This window comes from Bidens hawaiensis, unplaced genomic scaffold (assembly GCF_021521415.1).
Source record: "Bidens hawaiensis isolate Kalapana, Puna unplaced genomic scaffold, B.hawaiensis_p1.1 tig00052939_1, whole genome shotgun sequence".
Lineage (NCBI taxonomy): Eukaryota > Viridiplantae > Streptophyta > Magnoliopsida > Asterales > Asteraceae > Bidens > Bidens hawaiensis.
The window spans coordinates 52,719-69,753 of record NW_027499511.1 but is presented as its reverse complement, the minus strand read 5'-3'; the positions used below and the strand labels follow the sequence as shown (position 1 = coordinate 69,753).

Here is a 17,035-nt window from a genome sequence, read left to right as displayed (position 1 = left end):
TAAGAGGGATTTGCCATCCTAACTTACTAAGTCGGATATAGAACTCATTTGCCATTCCTGTACCTGCATACACTTATTTGCATATACAATAATCACATCGTAGCATAAGAACACTCTAGGCGCTCTACACATCATTCATTTGACAATCATACTCCTTGTCGATACGTGCAATATCCGAAGATCGTTCAAGCCCCGACAAGCATTCATCTATCACGGTCATACATCATCTATACATTACATATAACATTCATATCTTTATTTATAACCTGACAGTATGCGCAATATCCGAAGATCGTTCGCGTACCGACAAGCAATCATTCATATCTATCACATATATCACATATGGCATACAGTTATCACTTAGGATAAATGTATTAACAAACACATCGAGTATGCACACATCCCCGAAAACATAACAAGGAATGGGGCTAGAAACTCACCTGAACTCGGTTACTTCTTCTGCTATTGATTATTCCTCCTTGAGCTGTGCGCGACTAACTGTTTAATAATTGCAAATATTAAATACTACTCTAGCCACTCCCAATGCCACTTAATTAGTCTTACTCGTCTAAGCCGGTTTTACTTCATTGAATCATTACCCGGTTAGTTAATCGTTACTCATTAACCTTTAAAGGAATCTTTCATAAATTATCAAAGTCCAAGGGCTATTATGTAATTATCTCATTCTTTCACAAGTCCAGGGGCCACTTCTGTAATTATTTCAAAGTCTAATTCGTTACAAAATCCTCCTTCATTCGCTATAACGAATGGCCTAGTTCGCTATCTCAATTATAACGAATTGAGTCTGATTCGCTAACTGATTCGTTACCTTATCTTCATCTGATTTGTTACTTGAACATAACGAACTGGTAGCTAATTCGTTACCTTGACATAACGAATGGGCATTTAACGAATTAAGGGCTGATTCGTTATCAAGTCACACGAATGAGTCCCATTCGTTATGACCGCGTAACGAATCACCCAACCTTAACGAATCATCAACAGTTCTTATCCAGACTTTGACTCAAGGGTCAAAGTCAAAATCGTCAAGAACACCCACAGTCAACAGAACTTAGATTTGCAATTAAATCTTCGTTTCTTAACGAAACGTCATGATTTTGGTATCAATGGAATCGTCTGACCAGCGCCTACAAACCCCAATCATCAAATCGGCCAAACATTTACATTTAAAGGGTGTGATTTATGCATCTACATACGGGTTTCTTCATACTAACAATTAACCTATCAAACTGTAATCAATTTCAATAAGTTTAGCTTTGTTGGATTCGTTTTTACAATACTAACACAGATCTATGATTTCTAGACTAAATCCGAACCTTAACGAACAAGTTCTCGATATAAACGTATCGTAAACGAGTCGAACTACGAACACGAGCTGGTCTTTGATGTTGCTTTGGTTCGTCACGACGATCTAGCACCAACAAGCTCGGGTTCTCGTCTTCGGATCTTGGCTCGGGTTATAGGATAAGGTTTGTGTGTGTTTTCCAAGGTGTAGGCTATGGTGTAGAGATGATAATGGAAAGGATTAGGGTTTAAGGGGTATTATACTCCCTTAAGCCTATGGACCTAAGGATATTCTTAGAATCAACGTTTTTGACTTCCAATTTTATCATCATGCTACGTCAGTTGGTATCAAAGCGGAATTCCTGGCTCAGTATGGCTTGTGAGGGGGACAATATCTATGATTCATGGCCCGTGTTTGATGAATACGAGGACGAGGAATGGTATGATTACATGAATATAAAAGAATTGCATGAAGTGGTAATTATTTGGGATGGACTTATACACATAACTCCTAAAGGTGAAGGCGTGGTGATAGTATTTAACATGAATTGGATGGATGGTCCCTTTGACCCAGGTGGTTACGGTTCAAAGACAAAACTCGAGGGCGAGTTTTTTCAAAGGTGGAGAGAATGATATGGGGAGATCAAAAGTTTACCAAAATAATGACGAAATGATTTATGGAATTACAGGAGTTTAAAATTAATATTTTATGTCTTTTGGTTTAATCATTAGAAGCTCAATGGTTTTCTGTTTCTTTTAAATACTTGAGATTTGTAATATAAAAAAATAAGGTTTGAAATATATATAAAAAACCATTTCCTCTCTATCACAGTGTGTGTTAGTGTTTGAAGGACCTAATTATCGGCATTCTTCGTGAATCAACGATAGTCGGAAGAATTGATCCTGGTATTTGTGTGAATCAACATGTTCAATTATTTATCTTATTTACGATCTACGTATTTTTTGAGAGTTTTGGGAAGTTCTTCACGGGTATTCTTAGAATCAACGTGTTTGACTTCCAATTTTATCATCACGCTACGTCACCTCTCAATGAAGTTTGATTGTCACCTAAGTGAACCTATTGAATTCATTTTGCGAGGACAACGAACCGTCTAAAAGTACAATTACTTTTAAACAAACACCAAACAATGCATACATGAATCTTAAATCACCTACTAATACATGCAAAATCTATTTTATGGCGTATGGAGTTTAATTAATAACCTGATATGACATCACACCATCTTGGAGTCTCCCAATTAACTCTGAAGCTTGTAGAATCTTTGGATGACTTTCATACCAAGCCACGATATCCTCGCTCACTATAACACCCATTCCCATTAAAGCAGATTTCGAAATAACATTGTACACAGAAGTGATTAATCCGTTTTTCGTACACTGCGGAAATGATGGAACATATCCACTATTTGTCCACTCAGCCTCTTCAAGGTACCCTCTAGCTATGTCTTGGAACTGAATTCCAAATAAGAAATTAAAAATATAAATCAAGTTGGATCTTTTATTGAACATGTACATATATATGGAGGTTAATTTTAGAATATGTGTGTAAGTGCGTGTTATACCGCTTTTTTTGAAACAATAAAACTACTCGCACACCCTTCTTTAGCTACTTGCTTCTCAAGTTCAGCATACTCGTTTAGGAGAATTTCGTAGAATGGACTAATGTATTCCGGAATTTGGCTTGTAGCACTAATGTCCCATCTAAAAGTAGATGGAAAGTTAACATACAACAAGAGATCAATAAGCAACAGTAATTTTGTTTTGAAGTGCATGATGGTTTAGAACAACAGTCAACAGTGTGTATTTGTTACCTATTTATTGCATCGGTTAGAAGACGGATCTCTTCAATAGTAGCATATGCGTCATATGTGTCATCTAGAACCACGAGAAACAACGTAATTTTGGTGGCAATGAGTCGTGCCAAAGAGTATCTAGGTTCAAAATACATTCCTAATATCCATAAATAAACTTCTGGTACTCTATCCCTTATATAAGGGGTAGTCTCTTTAAACCTCATATCCTTCCACCACCTGAAATCAAAGTCTATATTAGAAACTTTAATAAACTTTTTACCTTTATAGATTCTCGTATCTTTAAATAAAATAACATTTTTTCTATGTCTCGATGGAAGGAAGATTTGGCTTTCGTGTCTTCAGTCGTAAATGCCCAATTGAGTATACACTTTGCTTCATAGATTTTTCACTTTTTATAACAGTATGTACTATGTATTTACAAATTACTTTTAATCATATATGTGTAAAATCTAAGACTCCCGGCTCTTATACCAACTAATATTTTCTCTTTTGCTGGCAAGGAGCATATGGATTCGTTTTTGGTTGCGTTGGTGGCACTTCACAAGAGGTCATTGCGTCCAAAGCACGTTTATGATATTTTAGGCGAGGTGTTCGTTATGACTCAATATCTCTCTTGTGGACTGGATGTAAAACAATGAATTGGGATTTGTCTACGGTACTTGTCACATAATATAATAATGCACAGGCTTTTCAGATTATAGGATGGTATGTGACTCACTTTGAAACAATCCGAAGTTCTTCCTTTTGTTGTAGCTGCAAATAGTTGAAGTGAAGTTTTGCAAGTTTTAGTAATGAGTCGTGTGTGGAGCATTCTTCTCGATAGTTGGAGAAATATAACCTTGCTTCTACCGTTGGCATTCCATGATGAAATGGTCTTTTCAGCGATTGTTTCACCTGTTGTGCGAGATCGCCTTCTAAAGTGTTTACTAAACTCTTTAGTTTCGTTTCTGTGAACGCTGAGGCGTCATCCAGAATCTTTTCTCCATTTAATCTTAGTTGCACAGATTCGTATAAGCCTAACATACCCCTCACATCACTGGTTATGGATTCCTGAATGTATTCGAGTTTTCATCCTTGAATATGTTAAACACATCTGCACCGTCACAAATTTGATAGCAAATCATAAAAAGATTGTATACTCTTAATAAATGTTTATGATTTAATTTTTGGATTTGTAGGTGGTTTAGGGATATGCATAACATCTCATTGTAGAAAAAACATCAGGATGGAGTTTGCTCGTTTGAGCAGAAAATTCAATCCAAATTCACTTGTCAAACCAACAAACTCAAAAAAAATTGTCAGCTTCCATGAGTTCGCTCATGAATGTAATGAACTGCCTATTTGTATAACAACTTTAAAAAATATATATAGTAATATCAATATGTACTTACCACATCTCAAAACTACCTGCAATTCCAAAATATTAATTCCATGCAAATATTTAATATATATTAGTAGTTTAGCAACTTCTTTTTTTTCCTTTTGTTTAGCAAATTATGCTTTGTAATATGGTTACTTAATTTGTGATTTTGCTAGAAGGGAAATGAAGGACCCTAATTACCACAAGGCAGTTTGTAACCAAGGTGACGGAAAGCTTGAAAGTTGATTGAAATTGTGTGTAGATCAACTTCATCATAATCTTCCAATTTGAGCTCTTTGAAAAGTCTGTCAAGCTGGTCTTCAATCTCCCTCAAGAACATATATGTCAGACCGAGACGGTGAACCGTATAAATCAAACTCAGTTTCTTATTTGAATCCATTGTTGGATCTGTGATCAGTCTTCTCACTTGTTCTTTTGGCTCTTCCATGGCGTTAGCATATTCTTCCATTATCTAGAAATGAAATATCATATTAATAAGCGTGTTTTAGCGGACTTTATTATCTAATAGTTATTATAAATCGTCATTTGTCTTTAGTTAATGTGTGTTATTCATTATGATTGTTATTAACGTTTTAACATTATTACTTGGTTAGCTTTATCATGATCTTTCTCATGTACATAAGGTACATTTTTTCAATTATTTTAAATTCTTTCGGCGAAATTCTTACCGCATTGTCAAGAGAGAACGATAGGAACATATCACCCCATTGAGAAGGAGGAAACTTGGCCAAAGGACGCACTGGCTTGACGTTGTTCTTGGTGTTTGCTTTGGCGATAGCACTGACTCCAACCAACTGCTGCCATTTCTTTAGTTTGATTGAAGGTGTGTGGAATGTCCAGAGTGGGGTAAGGGTATTTATAGTACAAGCATGCACTTAATAGTCACAAGTGGTGGTTAAATTGTAAGTATTACTGTTAACTACTTTAACAAGTGGCGGTTATATATCAAACCACCAAAATTGACTTAAGAGAGTCCCGTATGACCTCGCAAGTACATATTATTCTGCAAGCCAAGGAAATTTCCCATTAACTTAATTAGTTATGTTTGTCCTAAACAGCAATCTTATCAAATATTGTCTAAAGATATAACGGTTGATTTTTCAAATGGTTACACTTTTTCGAATATTCTAGCCCAATCATAACACGTAACATGGAATGCTATGTCAAATTATCAGTACCATTTGGAGTAAATAGCGGTAAAGGTAACATTTGCCATTTAAAAAAAGAAACGGGTCAGACCCAAATTTTTTCAGAGAAAATGTTCTCGATTCTTGCCTTCGATGAATAGCTTTTTACTTTTTTTAACCGATCATGTTAGTATTGGTATGTGGATGCTCAATTGTTTTGAGGTATCGATGTTATTATTAACAAATTTCGGTAGGATTTAATGGAATTGATAAGGAAATGGAATGGACAATGGAATGAAATGAATCATTACGATTCCTTTGTTTAGTTTGGTTAACCTATATGAATGAAATGAATTATTATTTTATGTTATTTGGTAGAAAAAAAACCCCCACGAGAATGAAATACAAATGACAAAGATATACCTCGCATATATAAAAACAAAACAAAAAAATGGCAATGAAGATGGTGGTCAAGTGGCGGTGGTCATTATTGCTTGTGGTGTGGAGTTGACGGTGGCGCTGATGGTCAGATGGTGGTGGCGTCAAAGTCAGGTGGTAGTGGTGGTCAGTTGGTGGTGGTGGAGGCAATGGGTGATCAGGTGGTGACAGTGGTGGTAGTTGTGATGGAGGATGGTAAGGTGGTGGTTGTGGTGGCAGCGATGGTGGTGGCGGTCAGGTGATTGAGGTGGTGGTGTTATTTACAAAGTACGGTGAAGGGGGGAATGAAATGAAAAAAAATGGGAGAGGGGTGTAGCTTTAATGGAATGAGATTTCTTGTGTAATGGTTGATTTCATTTCATTGATCAACCAAACACCTCTTTTTTCATTTCATTCATCTTCTCATTCCTACATACCAAACAATACCTTAGTCTATTTCAAATCAGGCTAATTCTAAGCTTTCAACTTCTGGCAAGTGACAACCTGGTTGGTTAGTGATGTACCACACAATCAAAAGGTTGGGGGTTCGAATCCTACGAAGTTCAGGTTGTAGTTTATTAATTGTTGTTAAAAGAAAGGGAGTAGTTTTTAAATTGCTATTAAAAGAGAGGGGGATGGTTTCATGTTTTTTGTTTTTTTTTTCAAATAAAAATGTAAATAATTGGCAAGTAATGCATATAAAAGATCAGTAGAGAACACCAAAATCAAAGAAGCATATGTTAGTTCTTCTGGAGACATGCACTAAATGATGACCTTCAATGAAGAGAATTTTAATGACATTGATGATTGATCTAAGTATACCCTAAATGAACTAGTATTCACAAAAGCTTCCCAACCTCTCACCAACAACAATCAAAACTACCCACCAAGAACAAAAGGGTACTGCTACATAGGGCTAACCTAAGGTTCAAAAAGATAAAATAATAACAATAACAAGATGCTTTTTAAAAACCGGAGACGGAAGTCCTGTACACACATCTCTTTATCATCCTCCATCTCCTCATAACTTTATACAAAAACACCCAATAATTAGCCATGTCAACATTACTCCGGTTTGGTTAATTTGTAACCATAATTGAGCTTCATCTGCAAAAGACAAGTTTTAAGTAGAGAACAAAAGATGTGCAATTGTGGACATATAATTGCAAACATAAAAGAGGAAACTAACCTGTAGATTACTCATACATGATGATACAGCCCAACCCAGACGGTATGGCCCATAAGGCCCATAACTACTTTACCATAAATAATTAGCATGTAAGTTGAAAACTAGTAGTTATGAATGTTCAACAAAACTCATGGGAGGTTCAGATGGTTCACTCTCTGCTGCTAGTACAACATTGGTTTCAGTTTCACTACTGTTTGCATCATTACAAGGTGGATTTGGAACTGTGACAACTGTACTTGACTCGGCTTGCTTGCTTGCAGTCTGGTCAACCGTGTTGAGTTTTCGATTAAGCAACAACAGTTTTTGAGCCGTCGTTTGTTTTTGATTAACCAACTTCTGGTTTAACGAGCCAGAAAATTTGCTCTGTTCAGGTACAGAGCCATTCCCGAGTCCACCTTTCATAAGCTTAGCCTGCTGATGTGGCGGTTGATACTGCTGAGGTTGTACATGTGGCATCACAGGATTGGATGGAGGAAACTTCTGCCGTTGAAGTAACCATTGTTGCTGAAGTTTTCTTTCTTTAGCTAATCTCATTGCGAAATCTGGATTCACATGATTATTTGGAGGTCCTTGAAAGTTATTTGGATGTGGAGAAACTGCACGCGGGTATGACTGTTGAGTGGGCCCGGTCCCAGGCCCAGGCCCACTTGGCAATGCTTTCTGGTCTGTGTTCTGATTAGCCCGAATCATATGCGTAGGATCACGTGGCCTCAACATTGGTGTTGATGATGTGGAACTCAACATAGATGGTGGTCTAGTCATCTTCTTGTTTCTATTAGCCGCACCCATACCATTTCCACCAGGTAGCATGCGATTCCCATGGTCGTTAACCGAGTGGGACCCAGGTGACAAACTTGACTGTTGATTGTTCCTTGCAGATAACATCTGACCATACTGCTGCATTCTACGGGTACAAAACAAAAGGTAAACGAAAAGTTCGAATTTGATACTAGAGAAAACTAATGGTGTGTAAAGGTTTACAATATTACCTAACAGATGGATCAAGTTGAGCAGATGCAGACAGGTTGGATGGAGCAGGTGCTGAGGTGGAACCAGAAACAGGACTCAAAGCAGGAAGCATTGGTGCAGCGGGCCCATGGTTCAGAGGTGGTAGCCCACCACTATGAAGACCTTGATAGCCAGCTGGAAGAACATCTGGGCTAGATGAGATTGCTTCAGCTAGTTCAAGGGGCCTTAAGGTGAAAAGTAGACAAAAAATGGGTTTAGGGGATAATGGGATTCAGAAACAGAGCAAAAATAATGATAATAAATAGATAACTCACGTGAGGACGGGCCGACCATGAACGTTATTAGGGCAGACTTGAGAAATAGCAAATGCATGAGAACTATGAGGCGGCTGTACGGTATCCTGATTATCATTCTTTGCAGAAAAAAAAGAAAAAAATATGAGTCAGCAATATTGGAACTTATAATGCTACCAAGTACCAACCATGTTAGGGATAAAAGTCACCTGTGGCCTATTTCTATAATGATGTTTTTGTCCAATCATAATAATTTTCTCAAAGTGAGTTTTGAGTGTATCTTCTTCCATCGGTCCCTGCAACCGCTGAAACAACTGTCTTGCGCTACCCTGAATTGAGATATATCAAGATACATAACCAACTAATTAGCTAAATTCTGCATGTAAAATAAATACAATTAAAAAAAATGAATATTGTTACCTCAGGAATGCCAGGTAACGTAGACTGATAAGGTTGAGAAGACCCTGAATCCTCAGCACTATCAGCTCCATCGCCACTATTCATATCCATTAACATTTTGTGACGAGCTTTGCATTCCGACTTGCGAAATATGCACTGCACACGTGACAAATTAAAAATAATGATTAATGTAGTTGGCATAATTAATCAAGCTAGAAAGATACTTTAAATTGCAAAGTGCTGTTAATGGCATCACTAACAAGCTCCCAATTTGGACCCATATCATGTACCAGCACAACAAGGGCCTGATCTTCAAACAATGACCATGGGCTTCCTGAACCGGGCTGCCTAACGGGTGTCTGCAAAGATGTTATTTGATTAATACATCATGCAAGAAAAATCTAGACTATTCTACAGAGTAATAGAATACCTTAGGTGCTTTGACTTTTCGACCACGATCGCGCGCCAGTAATTTCATGAACTTATTTGTGTTGGACATGTTACTCATTTGAGAAATCGCTGCATTAAAAAATTGGGTAAGAATGCCAAATATCTAATAGATGTCTCTTCAACATACAAACCGTTACAGAAAGATTGTTAGATGTAATTTGGAAAACTATATTAGATATTAATTAGTTTTCTATATTACAAATGAGACATACCACCACTTCCATTAGAGTCAAATTGATGTGCATCCAGTCTCCTTCTTGAGTGCTCCTTCTGCATATTGATGAATGTAAAATAAATTAGATGTTTTATTACAGATAATAAGCGACTTTAAAAGGCTATGAGTCACAATGGGTAGTTTTTAATATGGGTTATAAATGGGTTGGATTAAGTAAACCAGTAAACGTTTTTTGTTCCTTTTTTCTTGAATATTATAAATAACTAATGTATTAAAGATGATTACAAAATTATATTACAAATTTAACTTTTTAAGTAAAGTAATGCAAGAGATTGGCATCATTCAAACATTCAACACGTTCCAACATATTAAAAGTTTACCCATTTGACTAGTTAGAGGTCCAATTATAACCTTAAAGGGCCCGACAAGTAACAACCATGAAAAAAAATTATCTTCAAAATATAGAGCTGAAACTCAAGCGACACCCTAGGTTTATTGGCAGTGACGTCAATAAATGACTTAAATGAGAATAAAACCAAAAGTGATATATGGTACAACGGTTAATCCACTTTTCTTTAACATTCACTCCATAGGAGGTCAAGAGTTCGAATCTTTTTTCTTACATTTTATACGTATTTAGAAATGTTATCTATTTATTCTTTCAAATCTAAATTTTTAATTCTTTTAAAAGACAATCTAAACAGATTAAACTTGGAATTGTTTTGCTTACGTGTTTATTCTTTTTTTTCTTGCATGGCTTATACTTCTTTATCACAATTGTTTTTTAAAACAATTTGGATATACTGATTTCATGTGGCTTAAGAAATTCAAAATTGTGTTCAAATTTAACATGTAGGACTTTAATGTGCAAAAAATTCTTGAGGGACTTTTGTGAGAAAAAACAGAAAGTATGTTGACTTTTTATGGTATTTGCCCTAACAAAACTTATTTGGATAGCTGAAGTCGTGGAACCATTGGTTAGCATCTTAAGTTTGAATGATGATAGCTTTGTATTTCTAAAATAATCTGACCCGACCCTAACACCGAAAATTAGCAACACCCATTTAAAGTTTTGGGCAGCCCGCCACTGAACATGTTATCAATCAACTCAACTACACACCCTTAGCACTAACATATGGTGACATGACTAACATCAAAACACTGATTTTTTAGAAAAAAAGTTGAAATTTCACCTGGTCATTCTGAAAACTAGGATCAAGTTGCCAACGGTGCTCAAACGTAGATCCCTGCAAAACAATAAGATATTTTAGTCACAAATGCAAACCACAACATGGACTGCAGTTAATGTTACATACATGATGTTTTTCCTTCTTTTTCTTTTTAGGTCTATTTGAAACTTCCATGGAGTCAAACTTTTCATAGTCTCCAGCTGACTCAGCTTCCAGATTGTTCTGTATATGGGTCCCACCATGTAAAACACTATGTTCATCCTGAAACGAATTAGTATCAGCACTCGAAGCGTTATTTGGTGCATGTATGTGCCCTGACGTTCCTGCATTATATGGACTTATAATCCTCTGTCTGGGTGCAGTACGGACACGTTTTGTTGGAATTGTAACATTTAAACTACTGCCATATCGTTTTCCAGGCTGATTTACAACTGTCCTTTCTACAGATTGCATGAATGGCACGTCATCGCCCGCTGCATATGATCTTGAGCCAAATAAATTGAAGTTCATTCTTCTTTTCTGAGCAGCTTTTGTAGATTTTCTACCTTCAACTCCACCTGGAAAATAATATTTGTTTGCTTCTCCCTCGTCTTCTTCAAACTTGTCTTCAGAGATTTGAAGTACACATATAGTTAGTTTAATTAGTATAATTTGTAAACAAGATCTGATTTTTTTTTTTAAAAAGTCTAAAAAATACCATACCAGCAACAGCATCATAGCAGGATGTATCCACTTCCTCTTGCATGCTAGTGCCAGTTCTCTAAAGAGAGTAAAAACATCATTAGTCAACCAAGGTCAAAAAGGAAAAGCATGAAAGAACAAAGGATGATATATGGTTTCTTTTAGTTAGTTGGTAATGACAAAAAAGGCAAACGTACTTTCAATTATTAATATATGCAATCCTTAAATTTATTTAAACGAATTCCAAGATCACGTTATAGATTAACGTTTTAAATAATGATAGCGTATTTAATGAAGATTTGAACAACCTATCAGACTTGTGATCTAAACCACTTAAATGCATAAGATCATAGTACCAATGTCACCATAAACTTAATTGATTCCTTAGCATGTTTATACCTCAAAATGTAACACATGAGAATCAATAGCTTTTCTGTAAGCCTCAATTGCACCAGGTGGCACTGAATAAAAGAGATTCTCCTGCATTCCAGAAAACCAATGTAAATATAGGAACAGTAAAAAGTAAAAGTACAAATGAACCAATCCAAATTCCAAGTAAACATGCAAACATTGTTATATCCATTAAAACTGTAAAGATACAAAGTGTTAGTCCATACTTCTGTCAAATTATCATCCCATGAATGGTCCATGATGCCTAGATCAGATACAATATCAAAAGTCAAAGGTGTTTGACTTGCATTGCACTGAGCTAGAGAACTATTATACTCCATGAACCTCGTAACATATCCCTGAATCCCAACTGCTTGATCTTTATCATGCGACTCTGGCCCCTTGCATTTCACCTATCAAATGTGAAAACAAAGTCTTCAAGTTGATTCGTAAATTATAACATTCTCAAGTACGTATGAAGAAAAACTTTGAAATTAAAAGACCTGAATCGTGTGCCAGAACTGCATGACAGCCTCTGCAATGGTGTATGACAGTTCCTTTTGCTTGTGCAGTGAAATTTGTTGTTGGAATCGTCTCTGTGAAGCAAAAGCAACTCTTCTAGAAACTTGAGCAGCTGCAGTTACCTTCCAAAGGCGTTCCTGTTTCATGAAATTATATGTTTAATAAAGAAAAACTGACACACAACAAGGTTAGCTTTGACTGACATGTATCAGCAGAAACAAACCTGAGCAAAATCATTAGCCAACCATGACATTTCCTCAAGAACAAAATCCCAATTCGATTTTAAACGCTTATCCAGATGCAAAGTTCTAACAGATAACTCAGCTATCCTCTTGCGTTTCGCCTGAGTATAATACAATCTTAAATAAGCTATAATCAAATGTATAAAGTTCAAAACACATGAAGATAAAAAAAAACCAACCTCTATAGTTCTAGCCTCTTCTATAACCGAGTCTTCATGCTCCTTTGTTGCCAATTTCAAGTTTTCCTGAGAGCATGTATTTAGCTCTAATCCATCATTAGCATTTCCATCTTGACAAATTGGACCCAGCCCCACAACAGATTCAGATCCTTTCAATCCTTCATCTTCCTTAATATCAGGACCAATATTTAACACATTATCATTCTTTTCTGCACCTAAATTATTACTTTCTAAATTCTGTTCCACTTGTTTAGTAATATGCAGGTCATCCCCATTATTGTCATCAAAACGTTGACTGGTTTGAGTGAATGATGACGAGTCAAACGCCTTTGTGGGGCCAGGTATGTCTTTTATCTCTTCTGTATTCCCATTGGTGGGAAGAACCTTGGAATCTGTCAATTGTACCTGATCTATACCCCCTACAGATTCAGGTTCATTTTCTAAATGACTGAGAGAATTATTTAAAGCCACATTAGCATTATCATGGATAATCCTTTACAATCCCTAGAAGCATGTCGAATCGGATCACGAGTTGGGCGAGATCGAATCCTACGTTTATATGACTTTTTAGGCAGTTCTAAAACAGCAGAATCGCCTGATTCTTTCAACAGCATAAGATTATCAGCACTGTTTGGTTCACAAGAAGCCCCTAGTCGACCGCTACTTTCAACAGAATCTCCATGAGGTGAAGCAGTGATTGCAAAACTACCCTTTGCTTCACTACAGTACCATAAGAAAATCATAATAACAAAAATTATATATATTAATAATGATGATATAAATGGTTGAAAAATAGCCAGACCTTGTTACAAGCTGCTCAGGGTGCCCTTTTAGGGATGTGGACTGGAAGCTAACAGATGTTGCATTCCCAGGTTTCAAGTCTAACGGATCTCCACCCTGCAAACAGCAAGCAATTTGTCACCTGTTTGTGCCTAAAAGGCTTTGTAGCATGAAGATAATAATAATAATAATAATAATAATAATAATAACAACAACAACAATAATAATAATAACAACAACAAGAACAATCTAGTCAACCTACTTTCTGTAGAAATTCTAATTCTTTTCTAAACTTCTCAGCAGTAGTGAATGTTTTCCTGCAACAAAAATGATCCGTTATTATGTTCGTCTAGATTTGACAAAATAATAGGAAATGATTAACAACATTCCCTCAAAAACCACACTGTTACAACATATATACTCAAAACACCATCAAGCCCACACCCTCAAATCCAAACAACCCCTAAAGTTTGCAGTATACAGAAGAGTGCCACTGTTACCTGAGTTCTGCTTGAGTTTTCTCAAGATCTGATGATTGCTGCAGAGATGGTGTTGAAATTCCAACTCCTCCCATGGAATCAGGCTCAGCATTGACTACAGGCACAAATCCTGTAGTACATCCATACATACCAACTCAAAGCACCTACAGGTTTGTTCCTGTCACTGATTCAGAATTTTAATCAAATACCAAAGAAAAGACAGAGAGAGACACACACACAGAGAGAGAGAGAGAGTCAAATATGATTCATACTCAATCGGCTGCAATGGGATTACATATTTGCATACAAAACTTACTTTCAAGCTGAGAAGAAAATTAGCAGTCTAGACGATGAAACATACATGTGTAAGTGAGAATCATGGAACTAAGTTGAGAAGCAGTAAGCACCAAATATCATAAATTGTTTACCCAATCATCTAGAATATTAATAATTAAATAAAACAGAACCAATTTGGAGTCTGGACTACACATCTTATTGAAGTTGCTTCATGCACGACTCTAAAAGCACATCCCACACACTTAGGGTTGTAAACGAACTGAACATTTGCCAAACAGTCCGTGAACCGTTCAGTGGGAAGATCGTTTACGTTTGTTTCATTAATAAATGAACGAAGACAAACAAGAAATTTTGTTCGTTAGTTAAATGAACGGACATGAACAGAATTGTGTCCGTTCATTTGGGTTCGTGAAGGTTTAGTAATGTGTTCATTTATGTTCGTCTGTTTATATTCGTTAGTTAAAGGTTTGATTTATATTTTTATTGTATTTTATTTGTAATAACCAGCCTAACATTTAACTTTTATAATTAATTGTTTATGTTCAGTTTGTTTTGTTAATGGTTTATTTTATAAAGTCTTGCACTAACAACAAATCTAACATTCTAACCTGTGCTTCGTTGACATTATCAGAATAAAACCGCCGATTGGAGGATGATTATGTTTATTATTATTATTATTATTATTATTATTATTATTATTATTATTATTATTATTATTATATCAAGTGTTTAACTTTATATTTAATTAAGATGATCATGTCTAATGTTTTGGATTAAGAATGTTTCTTTATTTTCTTAAATAGTACACGTTTGTTTGCAGTCATGAACCATTCGTGATCAGGCTCAATTTCTTAACGAACAAACACTAACAAGATTTTCCGTTCGGTTAGCGTTCATGAACCGTTCTTAACATGTTTAATGTTAAACGAACGAACATGAACAAGGCTCTGTTCGGTTCGTTTACAGCCCTACACACACTGTTTTTCATAGACAACACATCTTATTGAAGTAGTGCACAACGATCGTCTTCTAAAACTAAAACCAAAACTAAAGTCAGAAATTTCAGAGAACAGAACACGCTTGCTATAGGCACTAGTAATGATAATAATTAACATGATTCTTATATAAACATACATAATCATATTTACGGTAATCCGTAGAATCTTGATTTTATAATCAAGGAATACGTCCGTCAATCGGCACCGACAATGAAAATCATACTTAATAAAACAGACCCAATTTGGAAATAATCTAGATATCAGTCGATTTACGAATCCAAGCAACACAATCCGACAGTCGATCACACATAATCTAGGCGTTCGAGTAACAGTTAAACCATTCACACTGCACAAAAAAGCAAACCAGTTCAATTCACATCACTATAATATTATTATTTCCAACAATTTCACTATATATTCCACTCCATTGCTGAGTACACTACATGCCCACGTGCACTTCTCAAAAAAAAAAAAAAAAAAAAAACTAATTTCATTTACATGAAACCTAGTTAGTTTCCAAGCATGCATTCAATCAAACTACAGCAATACAACAGTGCAATTGCACAATTACACATTCACAATCCAATAACCAACTCTAATTAAAATTTCCAATAATTAGGGTTTACACAACACACAACATTTCATCCAATTCTAGGTTTCTGCAACCAATACCTGAATTGAAGCCACCACTGCAACAATATCCAGCTTAGAAACGTTTACCCTATACCTTACAATTCTAATTCGACGTAAATTGGATCAATTTTGAGAAATGAAGTCGAAATTTGCCCTAGAAAAAATAGGACGTGAATGAATTGGGTTTTATGATAAAATGAGCGTAATTGCTCGGGAATTGTACGTGTACATGATACATATGAATGAATTTGGTGTCAAGATTTGTGTGTTTGTAATGTTGTTCGTTCTGGTTCGTCTTCAAGCTCGTATTTGGCTCTGCAAATAATAATATAATAATGAATTTGGCTTTCCTATTCAAAAGCGATATGTAGTTCGGTTTGTGTATAATATTTTTTTTGTCTGTGTAAAATTAGTGCGCTGGACAACATGACGTCGACGAAGAGGCCTTTTGGGCTTTTTTGTTTACCTTTTCTATTATTAAAAGGAGTTCCAAATTTTAAATATATTTCTCTTTTATATATAAACTAATTCTTATCTCTCGCATTACGGGGTTGTTTTATATTATTTGTTTCTAATATTTATTTATTTTTTGAATTTTTTTATTGTATGAAAGTACATAATATATTTATGCTTTGATAATAAATTATTTCACAAATAAATTAGATTTTATAACCCGATTTAAAAGCTATATGGGTTTGATGAGACCCAAAATCCGTTTATTTTTTTACTATAAAATTGGTTTTTTAATTATAAATGATATATATCTTTTTTTTAATAAATCATAAATTAATTTTTAGTATATTTCTACTTTATAGGATTTTTATATCAAATATTTGGTTAGATTAGTTTTTAATTTAATGAAATGTTATAACCCGTTTAAGAAATATCTGGGTTTGATAAGACCCATACCCGTGAATTCGGGTCAAATGCATGAGAAGTCTCTATTTAAAAATCAAGCAAATCTGGCGACTCCAAAAAAAGAGGGGAACAACTACATCGCGACACATAAGATTTTTATGATTTCGTTTATATATATTATAGATAGATGGTTTAAAACATGTAAAGTGTGATATTTAGTTGTTAAAAAATGGTTTTAATAAGAAA

The 17,035-nt window shown here is 35.3% G+C and overlaps 2 pseudogenes across 2 annotated transcripts; both read right to left on the bottom strand.

Moving 5' to 3' along the window:
• Positions 1-2,888: 2,888 nt before the first annotated feature.
• Positions 2,889-5,098, bottom strand: LOC143599822 (germacrene A synthase 1-like; annotated as a pseudogene). Its single transcript, XR_013147358.1, has 5 exons — positions 4,702-5,098; positions 4,532-4,547; positions 4,444-4,477; positions 3,859-4,342; positions 2,889-3,356 (listed from the first exon to the last, which is right to left on the bottom strand). The product of XR_013147358.1 is annotated as a germacrene A synthase 1-like (transcript).
• A 1,674-nt stretch (positions 5,099-6,772) lies between these two features.
• On the bottom strand, positions 6,773-16,262 carry LOC143599823 (chromatin modification-related protein EAF1 A-like; annotated as a pseudogene). Its single transcript, XR_013147359.1, has 21 exons — positions 15,971-16,262; positions 14,025-14,187; positions 13,787-13,841; positions 13,547-13,641; positions 12,745-13,464; positions 12,547-12,666; positions 12,305-12,460; positions 12,029-12,214; positions 11,811-11,891; positions 11,433-11,490; positions 10,857-11,335; positions 10,734-10,787; positions 9,578-9,635; positions 9,346-9,434; positions 9,140-9,274; positions 8,937-9,071; positions 8,726-8,845; positions 8,538-8,635; positions 8,244-8,447; positions 7,255-8,158; positions 6,773-7,172 (listed from the first exon to the last, which is right to left on the bottom strand). The product of XR_013147359.1 is annotated as a chromatin modification-related protein EAF1 A-like (transcript).
• Between the last annotated feature and the right edge of the window lie 773 nt (positions 16,263-17,035).